The sequence below is a fragment of the Trachymyrmex cornetzi genome, unplaced genomic scaffold (genome assembly GCF_001594075.2).
Source record: "Trachymyrmex cornetzi isolate Tcor2-1 unplaced genomic scaffold, Tcor1.1 scaffold463, whole genome shotgun sequence".
Lineage (NCBI taxonomy): Eukaryota > Metazoa > Arthropoda > Insecta > Hymenoptera > Formicidae > Trachymyrmex > Trachymyrmex cornetzi.
In genome coordinates, this window is record NW_017299432.1 from 15,381 (window position 1) to 15,867 (window position 487).

Consider the following 487-nt stretch of genomic DNA (forward strand, 5'->3'; position numbering starts at 1 on the left):
AGGATATTCAACATGTTACAACATGTTTTGCGGTGACATCGTCAATGTAATTTGATACAACACCTGCAAAAAATGCAACATTTGCAATTTCATCAAAGTATAGCTGTATAAAGGTTATGCGTTTCGTGGGTTTCCTCCATGTCCAGATCCATTCTTGAGATGCCAACGTTTCGTGAACCTTGCAGTCCACTTCATCAAGGCGATGCTTTGTTAGCGTAATTTAAGATTTTTTCAAGAGCATGAGATGTATGATATCATTAATAAAAATAGCGCGCGTAATGTGTGATATCGAACTGATATCGAATCGATACCGAACTGCTATCAAAGCACTATAAACAGCCATTGGTACGCTGTAAACAGCTATCGGACTGATATTTAACAGTTATCGGACTGATATTTAACAGCTATCAGTACGCTATAAACAGCTGTCAGACTGATATTTAACAGCATTCAAACAGCTATCAGTTCACTGTAAACAGCTATCGAA